General features: G+C 36.3%; 1 protein-coding gene across 5 annotated transcripts in view; it reads left to right on the top strand.

Annotated features, from left to right (window-relative positions):
- adam10a (ADAM metallopeptidase domain 10a) overlaps positions 1 to 16,484 on the top strand; it is a 78,724-nt gene that overhangs the window by 1,166 nt on the left and 61,074 nt on the right.

Below are 16,484 nucleotides of genomic sequence, written 5' to 3'. Positions count from 1 at the left end.
ATTTATATTTGAGCAATTCCTCAAAAAGAAAAAAAGTTTTCTCCAAAATAATGAAACCCTTTGTACGTTTTTCATGTAGGCTTGTTGTTTACAGTACTTTAAATTACTCAAAAGTGTCTCTGTCAATGTTTTTAAACAATTATATTTGATTTACCAAAGTCATACAAGTGCCAATTTCACATTCGTCACATCCAAAACGGAGATATGTCACATCCATAACGAAGTTTTACTTCATAAATGCAAAAATGTTAAATAAAATTTCAATAATTTTTGTTCTATAGAGAGGCAAATTTCATTCACAGAATTGCTACTAAGTATTTTTGATACTCTGAACTCGTAAACCTTTTGGTCACATCCATAACGCATGTTTGTTTTCCTCATTTAAAATATTAAAAATGTTTACAGATTGATATTTTTCTAATCCCATAACTTTATGGTAATTGTTTTGGTAAATGTAAACTGATATTTCAGTATAATGTTATCATAAACTTTTAATGTGAATTTATGTTTTAAATTTTTACTGCAAATGTCACATCCATAACTTTGGCATTGCTCATCATTATATAAAAATATTTTCACTTTTAACTAAGAGTTATCTCTAAATAAACTTACGATTATGTTTCACTGATAATCAGGAATTTGTGCTAGATATATTTGTAGTTATTATTAGTAATGCAATTAATAATGCTTATAAGTATCTGTTAATAATGAATATGTGTTTCCTAAAGCGTTACTTACTGTATTTCATATTGACTTCATTCCAGAATTAAATTCTATGCATACTAGGCATGGGCCGGTATAAGATTCTGACGGTATGATAACCTTGAAGAAAATTTTGGCGGTTTTAAAGAGCCCATATTATGGGTTTTTGAAAATTCCCCTCCATGTAGTGTGTAACACAGCTCTAAGTGAAGTGAAGTATCCAGCTAAGGCTTAAATCTGTAAGAATACAGTGTTTAAAACTGTTGATTCATCTATAAAAGAGTCGAATCATAGTGCTTCAAACGAGTCGCCTTGATACCGACTCATTAGGTGTTTCGCCATGACGTACGAACGAAACAAAGTTTTTCACGTGCACGCGCAAACCCGGGAGATTTCAAACCTGAGGCCCCGCCCTCTGACGCAGTAACCCAGACACACACACACACACACACACCCACAAACACACGCACACAAACATGCCGGTCGATTGAAGTCACATTGCAGATGGATATATTGAGTCTCTACCCAAAGATGAAACCTCAGCATTATAGTCAAGCAGTTGGAAACTACTGGAAACTTCTGGAAGCTACATGCTACAAAGAATACTTCATCTGCGTTTGTTAAAGGAAGGATCAGTAACTTACTGATGGACATCAGGATGGGTTTCTTCCATTTCTCAAGTGTAAGTACGTGCGGTTAAAGTTGTTGCCTCGTTTACTCTAGCTTGCAAATGTATTTAGTTGTGATTTGTTACTTGTAACCGCGTGTACTGTATCAGGTTAACTGGATATTTTATCTTATCGCGTGCAAAGTCACGTTAAAAACGCGACGCGTGCTGTTTGTTTATGGAGCTCCGTGCTAGAGTTCTGCTCCCGCGATTTATTCGGAAATTTATTCCCGCGCCGCAGAAATCTGGCGCGGGGACAGCCGCGGGAATAAATTTCCGAATAAATCGCGGGAGCGGTCGGTAACGGGTTTAATTTGGGACAGGAGCGGGCTGTCTAGCAATATCACGGATATTGCTATGCGAATTAGAAAGAGAGAGTCTGCGTGGTGCTTGTGTGTGTGTTAGTGCGCACGCGCGCGTATGAGAGAGAGAGAGAGAGAGAGAGAGAGCGAGCGAACGAACGAACGACAGCTTGGCGATTTTTGGTTGTGTTCTCCGCTCTAGCGGGACCGGGCGCGGCGGGCAGAAAACGGAGCGGGTTCTCAGGCTAAAACCTGGCGGGTGCGGGCGGAAGCGGGAGCGTTGTCATCCGGAGGTGTGTGTGTGTTTTTGTGTGTGTGTGGTATGGCCAGTACACGACTGTCTCCTTCGTTCGGTTATCCGTGGCACTATCCACTCGCCATAGTGTGGCAGCTAAAATCCACGTCTGCACTATCGAGCGTGTATGAACTGTGATTACTTTTTAAATTGCTGATTAGCTATTGGCCATTTCCCTCTCTGACTGAAGGCAGTCGACCAATCGCGACAGACTGTCATCGGTCCAATCAGCGCAGATTAGCTCCGCGCTAAGGAGGGGTTTGGGAACAAATGAATCACTGGACGATTCATACAGGAGTCGCTGGGATAATTAGATAAAAATAAATGCAGATTATAAGACCATGAAAGTGTTTTTTGACCTTGCATGCATATTAGACTGTTGTTGGAGACTCTTACAACCAAGATATGACCCTATTTCATGTATAATATGGGCTCTTTAAAACCTTGACTTTTTTTCCAAATCGTGTCATACCTTGAAAATGGTTCTCGTCCTATGCCTAATGCATACCATCATTAGTCCGTTTTCTAGACAGAACAGCTTTATTCTGTGACGTGTTTTGGCCTGGCTGTGTTTGTTGCTATGGGATTCAATGGTTTCTTATGTATTTGGTGTTCATCTAGCTGTTGTTGCCCAGGGCAAAAGACACACTGCTACCATTTTCCCCCCTTGTTGTCACTAATTGCATGGATCTCAGCAGTGTCTCACATTCTCAGCCTCAATCTCAAATCTCTTTGAGAATTCTTGTTTTCTTACATCGGCTTAAGTTGAAATATGTAATGGTTAATTGCCAGATTCTGGACTGTTGGTTATGTGGCTATGATGGGAGACCAAGTTTCATTTAATAGCAATATTGAGACTTTGCTTTTTGTTTCTGTAGTGAGAAATGCAATATAGCTTTTAAACAATTTAGGTCGATTGAAGTTCAGTGTAGGATTTCTGTGCATCTGCATGTCATTTTGATTGAGTAATGTTTATTTGCTTTTGTTGAGTTGGCTTTCTGTTGCCTGTTAGGCCGATTTTAATATTATTGAAATCAACTGGCATAATATGAGGCTGTAATAGGCAAGACCTGGAAGTATTGAGAATACCTGCACACCATGGAACCTTCATCGGCTCATCAGTGTTGTTTTGTCTGGCTGATAATTATTTTATAATGAAAAGATTAATTAAGGATTTAATCGATCCACTTCAGATGTGTACTGCTGCTGGGGGTTTTAAAAAATATAAAGTTATAATGTGAGTTTAGATTAGATTGCATGCAAGTAGTAGATTACATACAAATTCAGTGCTAAACAGCATGAATGGCACAAAATGTGCAATGTGTTTTAGTATTGCACTAAACACATTGTGTATTAGAATTTGTAGTATTCCCCTTGAATGCAAAAAAAAAAAACAACTTGAGTAGAAAGATTCACAAGCAGGAAAGCAAATCGCGAGTAATCTACACTGTAAAAAATGTTAACAGTTTCGAATTTTGTGATTCTGTTAATTTACGATTGTGAAATGCATTAATGAAAAAGTGAAAGTGAAAGTTCCCGAATGTGTTCCTGATATCAAGGATGCATCGCTGCAGACTTGAGCGCAAAACTTGCTAGAAGTCCCAGAAGTTATTGTGACTGGGTGTGAGAAGCACAGCATTTTTCTGTAGATTTATTATTAAAGTTCAGAGATATAACTTATTTATCTCAGGATCCCTAAATGAGAAGGTGAAAGTAAACATTACCATGAAAATCTTAATACATGCATAAAACATTAACGGTGTTTATTTGTTGAAATTCATATTAAAACAGTTTTATTTGTATTGTGCAACATATATGTGTAAGGTCTTTATGCAGAGTATACATTGTGAAAGGGGGAAAAACAACAAATCATTGTATGAATGCTGTAATGTTGAAATAATGTTATGTTAAAAACTCTCGAAGGTCATGTGACCATGAGGAAGACCAGGAAAGAACACAGCTTCTCATTTCTAACAGGACACGTTCTTTGTTCTCGTGGCCTCACCAGTTCGTTCTTCCGAGGTAACTTGGCAAGACTGGTCTCCACAAGAACGCAAGTCCCTTTCTTAGCGTTTTTGGAATTGAGAAACAGCCTCCATGCCACTTTAAAATGTTAATAAAGGTCGCTTTCAACTTTCAAAAGTTTTCAAATAAAACTTTTCAAGATTTAAAGTTTTTGGAAGAATAATGCAATAATAATTCCCATAATGCAATACGTTTTAATAAACAGGGGAAAAAATTTTTTTAACGTGAATCACAATATGTGGAAAATGCTGCATACTTTTATAGTGTAGAATGAATGATAGGAGTAATTATTTTCAAAGTGCAAGCCACATTATTTTGTTAAAACGTTTTGTTTCTTTTTTCAATGTTTTTCTCTGTTGCTATTATTAGCCAGCTGTGAAAACAACTGTAAAATGTTTTGTTGACATCCTTTTTGGCCAATGTCAACTCAAACATGTTGTTATCTCCCTGTAACATTAACATCTGTAAGCACTTTAATCAGCTTTTTTTAATCAGTCCTTTTATACAGTAAATGAAAACTAAAGGTAACAAATATAGCATTTACGCTGTCCACTGATGAAGTGGTTGTTGAGCAACATCTCACCCTTGCATCAATTGAGTTGAAAAAGAAGCCAACTACACCCAAATGCTTTTGTAAACCATCTTGCAATGTTATATGTTAGCGTCTTCAAGTTGATGGATCTTCCCACAAGTTGTCTTCCTGTATGCCCACAGTCCAGCATTAACAGACTCTTGTGAAAATTGGGGGTAAATAAAATCTGATGCTGTTTTGTTTTGGAGTGAGTTCGCTCTCACTGAAAAATATACTGCCTGGATGTAGTTTACTGTCTGACCTAAAGCTCTTAACTGTTTTCCAGAACTTTGTTTGGCAGCACATATGTGGAAAACTCCTCACATTTAACCACAACAACAAAAATACGAGTTACAAACAATTATTATGCTTGACAGGCATTATATTTTTTAGAAAAAATGTGGACATTTAATTCTGTCATACAGCAACTATTGTTTTGCTGTCTTCAGCATGATATTGTTCTCGTTTTCTTTTCTATCATTTTTCTATCTACAAAACTGTTCATTATTAACACTTGGACAAACTAATTCAAAAACAATTCAAAGCATGTTTCTATTCTATTGACATAAATGGTCAGGCTTGCTGTGTATGCATGTTGTAAGTTTAATGCAAATTTAGAGTAAATTAGTTTATGTAGCGCTTTTAACACATTTAGATTTCAGATAAATTATTAATGTTAGCAGTGTCAACGTAACACATTGATATTTTATTTTTTATGACCAGAAAAAAAGACATAGATTTTAAGAAGTTTATAATAATGAGAGCTCTTCTTCAGGTGCTTCAAAATAAGAACAAAAAATAATAAATAAAAAAAGTTGTTGTGACTTTTTATCAGAGCAGCTTCACAGAGGTAACCAGTTGTTTTCCTCCAGTGGTAAACGACAATACCCTTTCATGTAATAACAGGATAAGCTTTTGAATGGAGCATAGAATTGAAGAAAAAATATGAACTGAAGTCTACCAGTGCTGAGGGTTTGTTGACAATTCATTTTTTTTCTGATTATGTTTAGGTAATTGCATGTTTAATTACCCAACATCATTTTTGGAGCTTTAAATTAGCTTTGTTTAAACTTTTGCAAATCAAGCAAATTTCACCGCTTGAAAAAGGCTGTGCGTTTCACATTTGATATTTAACATTTGTGCTATTTTTACCAAAGGCTAGATATGAATAATAAATAACTGAAAGCAGAGTTGACTGATAACCTCTTCTGTCAGACCAATGTTATGAGCACTATGATTTTGCTTTATTTTTGACATTACTACAGAACTGCCTTTTAAACTGATGTTAAATATGAATATGAATGAAAGCAGTAATGAGATGTGTGCTGTCATCTGTTCTGGATGAAAAGGAGCAAACATGCATAAGCTCACAGATGCCTACTGCCATTGTTGTGGTGTGAACATCACCTCTTTTTTTTTTTAATTCTCCACTCATGTTTTCACAGAAAGTTGATCCCATGTTTGTGAATGTGTTAGTGCACAGATAACCAGCCAAAGAGTCACACCCACTAGAAATGATAATATTGTTTTATAAATATCTTTTCCTCTCAGGCTGCAGGGTGTCTTTCTCTGCATGCTTACCTTTTTCATTTACCCAAAGCTCCAGAGTCAGCTCAGATGAAGCACTTTAAAGTTGTTTAAAATGTTTATTTGGTTAATTTCAGCAGATGACTTAAATAGCTTTACTTTTATAAAGATTTGGAGTAAAATCATTTATTTAGGTTGATTGGAATAATCTTGTAGTGGGCTGAATCATAAAAAGCAAGCATAAATAGGCTAGAGCAAATGTAAAATAACACTGTACAGTCTTCATTGCTAATCGACTATAATACAAACATTGCAGATACTGCGTTGTGACCATTGCGAATGCACACGTTGCCATATATCGATGTTGAAGTGATCAATTGTGCAGCCTTAATATGTAGTTTCTTTGCTTTTGTCTTGGGGACCAAATCAGTAATAAATATGAATTGTCATTTTGACTGTCTTAGTGAGGCTCTGCCCATCATCAATTAAGATGTAATTGGAGTGAGTGTAGCTCATTTGTTTCAAGTACAGCCCGAGAATATTTGAGGAAAAGGAAAAAATAAAAAAGCTGTCATGTCTCGAGTTTGATATTACTTGAATGATGCTCTTAAATATTGACTTTAGATCAGTATAATGTGAACAAGATGCTGAGCAGTTTTCTGAGGAGAAAAAAAAAAACTCTTTTTAAAAGTGGTTTAAAACGTTATTTTATGGTGCTGTGACATGACTTCAGATAAGCTGCTATGATGCAATAGGTGAGCGCCATGATAAATAATATTCAATTAATGCAAATTAGAGGAAAATAATGGAATGCAAAACAGCCTTATATGCTTTCAGTTGCTCCAGCTCAGGACAGGGCTTTGCTCTTATTCTATTTGGTTTCTTTGCAGTTTTTGCAGACTGCAGATTTCAAAGCTGTACATAAACGGCAGGAAATTAAATATGCAACTGAATATCAGCTTAGCTGTTATTACCTACAGTCTTGTGCCTGTGGTCAAATCACTCCCGCTCATGTGATATACAGTTTATGAAGGATACATTTCTTCATCTTTTCATATGTTTCATATGGCTATAATAAAATGTTAAGCGCAAAACTTTGTTTTGAAATAATATTTTACCAGATTTGTAAATCAAGAATGTGTCAGCTATAAAATTGTTGACATTGTAGCAGGCTAAATATGTAACCTCTTTTTTTCTTGTTAGTTGATTGCCATCTGTTTCTATTAATATGGCTACGTGTGTATATATAATCAGATTACTTTTAGATTTACACTGTAAGCACTGTTACTAAACTGTTGAGTTGCTTTTACTTCTCTTTCCATGCCCTTTGCCCTTATAATAAGATCCAGTGTTTCATCCATGCATTGCACCTTACTATGCTCCCACTAGATTTTAACCTCATTTCCAAGACTATTTTTCCTTGTGCACCTCAAAGCTGCAGTGTTCAGATTCTTTTGTTTTCTGTTAGAAAGGAGGAGTAAACCACTCTGACCAGAGAAAGAAAGCAATATTATGCTGTCTGATAGACCTTCAATTGTATTTCAGAAACAAATTGCCAGTCCTTTTTGCCACACCATCACCTTCATCCAGCTCACGCTCTTTGTGAAAAGTAGAGATTATTTTCCAGGCTTACTCCCTTACTTGAAAGTGAGAGTTGTTTTCAGATTGTTGACAGTAATGGAGAGTGGAGAGCATATTTTCGTCCAAGAATAAAAATTTGCTCTAAATTTATTTTCCCTCAGGGCATTTATTTTCCCTCAGGGGATTTATTTATTTCACCAGTAGAACATACATTGTTTTGCCTCAATGCTTACCTTAGACAAGATGATTATTTTCATTTTTTTAATTGTCAAATTTTGATTTAAATACTTTTAACATTGAAAAGCAAGGACAAGTCACTAACAAAAGTTAACAAGGAAAGTCACTAACATCTTAAATGGTTTAGGGGTGAGTCAATTAACAAAGTTGTGAAATGTTGGGTTAACTGTCCCTTTAAGTGCCAGATCTTGGCCAGAAGCAATGCAACTATGCTATTGAATGCCCACTAGCATTGCCCACAGCTTGCTTTCATGACAAAGGCTAATTTGTGTAAAATCTTCTGCCATGCAGCCTGTCTTACCAGAAGTTTACCCACGGGTTCAGATCAAACTTTAATTTAATGATTCAGAGGGCAAAATTAAAACCAAAGAGGTTTTTGAGGCTTTTTCAGGGTTCTGTCAAATCTGTAATTCATTTTAGATTAAATAACTTTAGTCAGTTCCTGTGTTGTCTTGAACGCCACTTCAAACATCTTAACTGTAAGTTTAAGTTTGCATTTGTCATAAGTGTTCATATGTCTCCACAAAACCCTGCCTGTAATCTCTTACATGGCGTAGGGTGTAGAAGCGTGAGTCTAAAGGTCACTGGCCCCTCACACGAGTTCGGTGTGAACCCTGCTGCAGCATAATAAATCATGAGCCAAGCTGTTTCCACTTCCTGTAATTTTCTGACTGTACCACCCAGTTCAACTTCATGCTTTAGTGAATGCAGATAATACAAAGTTAATTTCAGTGACATTCTGTTTCGGTGGAATGTTTTACTTTTCAGTGATCTTTTTTGTAATAATAGGTTTGATGGTAATATATGATAAAAAAAAAACTGATGATGTTCTAAATGCTTTGTTTTTAGTGTAAGGAATATGGAAACTTTGCATTCTTTACTCAGCATTGTGTTGTGACTAGAGATTGGAGGTCTTGGTGACCTTTCTGCTGGTGCATAAGAAACCGGTTTTCTTTTTTTTTTTGTTTTTAATTCAAAAGAGAACTGGTGTCTGTGTGTACTAGTGCTGCACAATATATTGTTTCAGCATCAACATCGCAATGTGATCATTTGCAATATTCACATTGCAGGATATATGCAGTGTTGAGTTTGTATTATAAATTATGATTTGCATTAGAGCTATCGTTTTGACATCTATATCGCAATCACCTATGATCTGCAATGTCAAGTTGAGTTTATAGTTGAGCAGGAGTTGTAACCATAATAGAGTAAAAATGTATCATTTGCATGTGTTTTAAGGACTGTGACTGTGAAAAATTCAGAAGAGATTAATTTAATAAGGTACAAGAATCTGTATCAGTGTAACATTAATAAAGGCTCATTTGATATAATTATTGATATAATGAAGACTAAACTGTTATTTTAAATGTCTGGGGACCACCAAAATTTTAAAGATTGTTTATTAGATTTTTTGAAGATCCACCCACTGTGCAGAATCATACTAAATGATCTAAGATTCAAAATTCTTTCCAAATAGAGATATTAATTGATATGGTGAAATTGTATTCATATATTGCAAAATTACAATGTTGGGTTTTTCCAATATCGTGCAGCCCTGTGTACAGACCAATGGTTGCTTAATACTCTCCTTCATTTTTTACTCTAAAACCAGTCTGATTTTATTTCTTCTGTACGACACAAAAGGATAATTTTAAATTTTAGAAACAGACCAAATGCAAACGATCTAAGAGATTTAGATGGAACACATCCTAAGTGATAATGGTGTTTCTATTATAGAAGTAAAAAAACATGTCTGGATGTCAAATGAAAGATGCTATTAAAAAAAAAAAAAAAAAAAGAGTTTAGCTAATTTTAGATGTAAAAGTGGCTGCTATAAAAGATGCGTAATGGCTGGCTGTCACAAGTATCTTGTATTCATTCATTCATTCATTCATTCTCTTTTCGGCTTAGTCCCTTTATTAATCTGGGGTCGCCACAGCGGAATGAACCACCAACTTATCCAACATGTTTTTACGCAGCAGATCTCCTTCCAGCCGCAACCCATCTCTGGGAAATGTATCTTATATATAAAATATAAAAACATGTACTAAAAAGCTTCCTATTTGGCATTCTCTGTGATTATAAACAACTAACTTTTTTAGCATCAGAATTGTTCAGACCCTCCACTTGTCTTATACATGTTGTGCAATACTTCTAACATTTCTGCGGTTACTTTGTGTGGGAGCCTGGTGCTTTTGTCCTCACATGTGGGGTAATTTAGACAGAAATGAGACGGCGATTGTTTGTGCTTGTACAAAAGAGCTCCGTTCCACCCTCCTTGCACAGTCACGCCTTTCTCTCTGTGTCTATTTGGAGAGTTTCTCATTTACCCTGAATGCTATATGTTTTCAATTATACATGCCATCTGTTCAGGCCTGTTTTGGGCAGGTTTGTACATTTTTTTTATTTTATTTTGATGCAGCACAAAATATATTTGTTTGTCGTAGAAGTGATTTAAATGAAGACCTTGTATTGACAACTTATTCTTTTTCCAGTTGTGATTGCTAAAGGACTTTTAATTTTTAATAAGCTGGGTCAAGCGATTCCGGTGAACTGTATGCAGTTACAAAATATGTATGTTTAAGGTTTTTTTTTTCTTTAAAACTCAACGATTTTCACTGCCTGATTGACGTATGATGTAAAAATTGTGTCTCAGAATGAGCAAGAAGCACTGCATTAAATACAATTTTTCCACACTATATTTTTAAAATATGAAAATGCATTTTACTTTGTATTCTTAATGGAGTTTCTGCACTAGCCATAACAGCACAAGCGTGTAAACAGCTTTTCATCTCGTTTTATGCTTGAATAACTAAATTAATACTAAAGTGTATTTAATTGATTGTATTTTATTTACACTACAACATCGATGCTGTAAAAGGAACCTTATGAAATTGAAAATAGTCACATTAACTGTTCACCGGAAGTTTATCAGTATGGGAAGTAATACTAGTTGTGCATATACCCTGGGTTGTGATACACAAAATGACATTTATTTTCTTTGATTAATAATTATTAAAGTAACATCATAAATGTCCTACAGAATTAAAAAAAAAAACATACATTCTGTTAATTCTGTTGTGTAATTACTCGCCCTGATTTCGTTCCAAACTTCTGATACCTTCATTCATCTTCGGAATACCGTTTTCAAAGAAAGGAAGTTGTGTGTTTGCATTTAGGGCATGTATAAGTGCACACTACAGCGCATCTGAACACGTATGTCATGCCCTGCACTGACACTAATGAAAAGAAACTTGAGTTAAGTCTGTATTTTCCGACAATATTACATGTCCGTAACTCACTCATTAACTTCTTTTTTGTGAAATTGCTTTATAAAACCACATCACAGCTGCAATCTTTCTCACCTGATGATTTTCTGAAAAACTTGTGAAATGTTCCAGAACTGGATTACATCTACACATTTAAGGTGAAATCTGCTGCAGGGATATTTATTTTTATTTCTTTACTTAATAGTTAAATAATATTGTCATTTATCCTTCACTCTAAAAGGCTTCATTTAAAAAGACTCATTGGAATTTACCAAATAAAACACTTCACATTTGATGTAATGAAGGCAATCTTTACTTGATGATGTCAGCTTGCAAGTCATTCAAATAGCAAAAAGAACATTACTGTAGAAAAAAAACATGCTTTCCAGTTGTATTTTTGTTCTCCCTATTTATGTATTCTCTCTATTCAATTCAATTTGTAGTTTTTTTTTTTTGTATAGCACTTTTTACAATAATTATTTTCAAAGCAGCTTTACAAAAGATGCACATTGTTGGCATTGACGTCATAGGTGATGCCATGTTTAATGAAAATGTATCTCAGTGTTTCCTCTAGGATTTTTTAGCTGTAGCGGCAGCCCTTCTTTTTTACACAGATCTACCAACTACCTTTATGGCATTATTTCAATGACTAATGTCGTGAGCGCAGTATTACAAGTCGAGATTGCATTCATGTAATACAAGCAGGCGAATCTCTTTGCTTGCGTACTGATTTCCTCTGTCCGTGCACAAAACTTCCTGCACGCCCTTAAATATACGTTGCTCAAGTGCATTCTCTTGTGCGCTTTCAAACACTTCTGAAGTGCGATTTAGTGCGTTTATGTAACGAGTATGTCTCCAACGTTTATTAGATTTGCTAGGAATATTTCTGAATGTCTCCAATAGACTTACAGAGCGGCATTAATGCGTCCGGAAGTAAAGTGAAACGGCAATAAACTCCCCCAAAATAAAGTCATTATATGCAGAGTCCTAGCCCTATTTATAAAGTATAATTATGGAAACTGTTTTCATCCTAACTGAAACCTACGTCATGTTTGCTGGCCTCGCGCATAACGCACCTGTCAGTCAGTCAGTCAGCACGTAATCTCAAAGGGTTAAACAAAAACGCACAGCACTACTACAGTTACAGAAAAACTTGTGCTGTTATAATTCACTTAACTTTTAATATGTTTTGGTGTGATTTTAATCCGCTATTTAAGAAAAATGACTGAATGTTTTGAATGAGATGCTTCAATGTAGCTGTGGCGAAATGAATTTTAGCGTGGTGCCCCGCCTTGGAGGAATGAATGTAGGGGAAACAATGTATCATCCACAAAGACAGTGCAAATGAATGCATGTTCTTACTCGGTCAGCAGCATTTTAAACATATTTTAACTAGTGTACAATTTGATGCAGTGCCCTGTAGATTCATCTCTGCTGAGGGCAGGAAATGCTGATCTGAAGTGGACTGACTCACCTCTCTGCCTTAGCTTATAGAGCAAAATTGTCCCATTTGCTTCTGATGAAACATCACTTACCTGTCATTACACCTTTATGCTCCTCAGCGATGGTTCACTGGCGGACTCTAGTTCTAGGTTACAGGGCTAAAGATAAGTGAGCAAATTACTCAAAGTGCCAAGTTGCTATAGAAACGAGTCCAAAATGAGACAGTTGTCCGTAAGTCCATGGATATAAATGACTTTGTCTCTTACGGCATAAGGCTGCACATTTTAATTTGTTTTGCATCTGTCTGCGTGGGTTTCCTCCGGGCACTCCACAGTCCAAAGGTATGCAGTAGGTCAATTGAAAATAATAAATTGGTCGTAGTCTGTGAATGGGAGTGTGTGCGTGTCTGTTTCCCAGCATTGGGGTATTTACTGTCAGTTCTGAGATGTGGTTTGAAGGGTACCCGTTGTGTATATGCCAGAGTAATCAGTGCTTCATTCCGCTGTAGTGACCCTGATAAAGCAGGGAATAAGCCAAAGGAAAGTGAGTGTTGTTTTCAGTATTGTCTTTTGCACTCAACATGTGAGCTTCTAAGGTTTCTGAGCTTCCTACATGGCCATCATTTTAAGGCATTATAGGCTGACAGCAGCTTAAAAACTTCAAGGGTCTCTTTTAGGATTTGTGGACTTAATCTATTTGGAAACTAATGCTACACTTCACATCTTTTTTAAAGGAGCTCCATGCCATTAAGCTATAAGCCTGTGACACGTGACTTGCAAATGGTGATTAGCTGGTGGTAAGAAATGTGGTCCAATACTAGTGAAGCTGAATGATACAGCTGTTTAAAGGTCAGTTCCAGTCAAAGCATGATCTCAGGTTTCTGGTGCTGATTTTTAGTGGTCCTAATATGTAAATAAAACAGAAAGCCATTGCATTTGTGAAAGCAGATGATACACACTGACATAAAAATGTAATCTGACACTGGTGATATGAGTTTCATTTGTGACAAGAAAACTATACATTTTGTCCTATTTAATTGTGTAATTTTAAGTGTTTTATGACATATATTTTGATACAAAGCTAGCTAAAGATTCAAACCATTGCTGGGCCCCATGTGAATTATTTGATCAGCTGAACCCTTAAAGCTTCTGAATTGCTTATAACATTTGTAAACAAGTCAAAATGTAACCAGGAAGTTCACCCTCTCTCACTCAAAAGAAAATTTGCTGCAAATAGACATGTTTCCAAAGCATATATTTAGCTTTAATGAGCAAAATTGTTTCCTGGACTGAAAAAAAACGGTATGCTTTAGGCAAGGCAAAGCAAGTTTAATTATGTAGCACATTTCATACACAATGGTAATTCAAAGTGTTTTACATAAACGGGAATAAAAGAAACAAGCGTAAGAAAATAAAAACAACAGAGAATAAAAATTAAACCTGTTTAAAGCAGGAATGCCCAGACTCAGTCCTGGAGGGCCAGTGTCCTGCATATTTTATTTCCAACTCCAATTAAACACACCTAAACCAGCTTATCAAGCTCTTTCTAGGTTTACTAGAAACTTCCTGGCAGGTGTGTTGAAGGAAGTTGGAGCTAAACTATGCCGGACACTGGTCCTCCAGAACAGATTTTGGACACCCCGGGTTGAAAGGAATGAGAACAAAAAAAAGAAAGACACAATAGTGTGATCTGTTGGATGTAGCACAGTGCTCATTTAGTAAAGACACAGCTAATCAGATGTGTTTTAAATCGTAATTTGAATGTGCCTTATGTTGGAGCACATCTGATCATTTCTGGAAGCTGATTCCGGCAGTAGGGTTGGGGGATTTTTGCTGAAGGCGGATTTACGCTGCTGTGACTGAACTCTTGGTATTTCTAATTTACTTGATTCTAAAGATCTGAGTGATCTGTTGCGTTTATATTCAGTGAGCATATCTGAAATGTATTGAGCTCCTAGGCCATTTAGTGATTTGCAGACAAGTAGTTATACCTATAAATCTATTCTGAATGTAACTGGGAGCCAGTGGAAAGACCTGAGGACAGTTGTGATGTGCTCTGATTTTTCTAGTTCTGATCAGAATCCTGGTCACAGCGTTCTGGATGAGCTGCAACTGTCTGACTGTCTTTTTGGGAAGGCCAGTGAGGAGGCCGTTACAGTAATACACCCTACTGGTCATAAAAGAGTGAACATGTCCCTACTGGAAACAAACCATCTAAATCTTGCAAAGTTTTTTTTTTTAAGATGATAGTGAGCTGATTTAGTTACTTGGACTACTGAAACTCAGATCTGACTCCAGAATCACACAGAGATTCTTGTGTTTTTTGTATTTTTTTGTTGTTTGACCCATAGAGCAAGGTACGAATTTACCTTGAGAACCTCATCTCTGTTGTCAGATGCAATGACTTCAGTTCTCTCTTTGTTTAACTGAAGAAAGTTTTGGCACATCCAACTATTACTATCATCAATGCATTTGGCAGTCATCAAAGTTATTTGGCAGTAAGGCTAATAAGTAGATCTGAGTGTCATCAGCATAGCCCTGGTAGGAGATTTGGTTTCTACTTTTTGTATTTGGCTCAGTGGGAGCATATGAAGGTTGAACAGGAGAGGTGCCAGAATTGAACCTTATGAGTCTCTACATGCTTCCAGTTTAGCCTTCTGTCCTTTTTAGGACCAGACCTTGTTTGGTCAATTTAGATGTCTATAAGTGTCACATTCATATTTCAGTAAAACTGCAGCAGAATTCATTTAAAAGCAGACTGAGGCCCATCTTTTCAGACCGCCACTTGTTTGGTGCTCCAAAAGCGAGTTTACACATCTCCAAATAAACCACACTACAAAGCAATGATAACAAAGTTAATTTTAATCAAATCAAACCTACCAAGTGTGAACATGCATACCTTTTAATTTCAAAACTCAGTTATGTGTGCATCCAAAAATGTGAGGAGGCCGCTTTCATAATGCTTAGAATATCTAATAGGGCTGCACAATATTGGAAAAAACAGATATTGCGATATATACCAGATAACTTGAATGGCTCTAATTGGAAATGATTTGAATCAATTGAGATGATTTTGTAGGGCAGTGCAGAAAATAATCATAATAAATGCATAAAATGTAATAAACTATTCAGCAATGATAAAGACAGTAAATCACATGCTCTTTTAACTGTGGCTCCTCAACAACAATTGTGACTGTACATTGCATTTGCTGTGACTATTGTAGATGTAAACATTAGCATCGGGCTGAAACGATATATTGAGCAGCCTTCTATCTTTATAAGTGAACTGTCTAACCTTAACTATATTTAGCACTCAAACAGGACTGATGACTGTGCCAGTCTACTATAACATAAAGGTAACCACTCACGTGAAGTCATACAATAAAGCAGTTAAAGGACCTTTATTTGACAGTGCATTGGATGTTGAGACCTATAGAGAGAGCAACACTAGGGGGAAAAGAGTTAGCCTTGAGTGAAGTAGATAGAAGAGAGTTGGGGAGGCGGAGAACTAATGTGTGTGGAATTGGAATGAGTGTTGGAGCGTTCTGCTCCTCTGAGGCAGTTCTGCTCTTGGATTTTGCCTCTCTCTCTCTTTCTACAGCTGGATGAGAGGAGGATTTTTATCACTGCTGTACAGGTGGACGAACATAGATACTCCCAACCAGTACAGCACAGACTTTTTTTTTGAACTTCCTCCCACTTACTGTCTGCAAATTGTGCAGTTTGTTTTCTGGCCTTGTTTTCTGATTCCTTTTACCTGTTTTATCTCCAGTTCTGAGCATCTGTTATGAATAAAAAGAGTGTTGTGTTGTTGTCTAGTGGTGAAGTTTTATGATTAAAGCTATGCATCAACATTCAGGTGAGGT

This window comes from Danio rerio, chromosome 7, assembly GCF_049306965.1.
Source record: "Danio rerio strain Tuebingen ecotype United States chromosome 7, GRCz12tu, whole genome shotgun sequence".
NCBI classification, from domain to species: Eukaryota; Metazoa; Chordata; class Actinopteri; order Cypriniformes; family Danionidae; genus Danio; species Danio rerio.
Note: the sequence above shows the minus strand (reverse complement) of the source record. Positions and strands in the feature narration are given on the sequence as shown.